This window comes from Rhinatrema bivittatum, chromosome 8 (genome assembly GCF_901001135.1).
Source record: "Rhinatrema bivittatum chromosome 8, aRhiBiv1.1, whole genome shotgun sequence".
In the NCBI taxonomy this organism is placed as follows: Eukaryota; Metazoa; Chordata; class Amphibia; order Gymnophiona; family Rhinatrematidae; genus Rhinatrema; species Rhinatrema bivittatum.
The window spans coordinates 179,265,174-179,266,474 of NC_042622.1; the positions used below are offsets into that span (position 1 = coordinate 179,265,174).

The 1,301-nt window shown below is 39.3% G+C and overlaps 1 long non-coding RNA gene across 1 annotated transcript; it reads right to left on the reverse strand.

Annotated features, from left to right (window-relative positions):
- Positions 1–451: 451 nt before the first annotated feature.
- Positions 452–1,060, reverse strand: LOC115096447. The gene is made up of 3 exons (XR_003858076.1): positions 967–1,060; positions 834–875; positions 452–749 (listed from the first exon to the last, which is right to left on the reverse strand). It is a non-coding gene; the product is annotated as an uncharacterized LOC115096447 (long non-coding RNA).
- Between the last annotated feature and the right edge of the window lie 241 nt (positions 1,061–1,301).

Sequence of the window (1,301 nt, forward strand, 5' to 3'; positions counted from 1 at the left end):
ATATTACACCAGGCCTAAAATAGTAATAAACCCCCTATTAGGAAAACAGAACAATCCAAGCTGCAATCCCTACATAGAAACTACACACTAACAGAATAATTCACTTCAATCACATATGCAAAACACAGATAGATCCTCAAATACAGAATAAAGCCACCACACAGTATAAATAGAAATGTACAGACAAAACATGAACTGGAAACCGCAACAAGCCAAATTCTGTATGCACTGCAACAATGTAAAAAACAGAAACATTACCATTCCTCATAAAACAAAATTAGTAAAACCATACCAATAAAAAGAATAATTCAAAAACAATTAATGAATAGAATAACATTCAATAATTAAAAACGCATATAAAAAATTTCCAAACATCAATAAAATATTTCAAAACAGACACAGCAAATAACACCCAACAATTAAAATAAGTATTTTAAAATATTCCCCGTTATCCAAAGCTTGGAACTTTTGATTTCCAGATGCCCTGAAATTGTCATGGATTAGCAGGCAGAGAGTAACTGGGGTAGTTGTGCACACACATGTTCTCTTTCACTCTCCCACTAGTGGTACACTTGTAAAATATGAACTGAACCTTCCAGTTCAATTTTTGCTGGTAATGTCCATAAGTAAGGTCCACGCACCAATGAGGAAACCGGCTGGGTGGAGATATCCGACAATGTCCGACACTCAGTGTTTCGGAGAAACCTCCTTCTTCAGGGAGTTGGATGTGGTTTGTGCTGGTGCAGGGACTGTGGGTTCAAAACAGAAGAAAAGTGTACAAAATAACTCACATACAATGTTTAAAAAGGCGCCCATGTTGGAAAAAAACTTACATTTATGTGGTGCTTTTATGCTGCTGTGACAAACGTTTCCAACTGCGCTGTGAAAAATGATGTACACAAGCCATAAAAAGAGATCATATCGGCATTAGTATCACGATAAATACCTGAACATCTTTGTACTTACTTGCGCGATGTTAGAAAAACAATCTGCAGCCCCGCTGTGAACTGTCTATCAGCAACAGCGGTATGGTCAGAAACACTGACATTTAAAGTGCAATGGCCCGCCAAAAATCGCGGAGCTCTCAGTGGGAAAGTCCATATATGGTTATCTACGTCATCGGGGCGCCATCTTGGATTATGCGTGTGTGAGTTCAGGCTATGGGAAGTCCAAATTTGGGCACATACGTCATCAGTGGCCATTTTGAATGTCGAGTTACTGAGAGCTCCGAGATTTTTGGCGGGCCATTGCACTTTAAATGTTTTGAACCCACAGTCCCTGCACCGGCACAAACCACATCC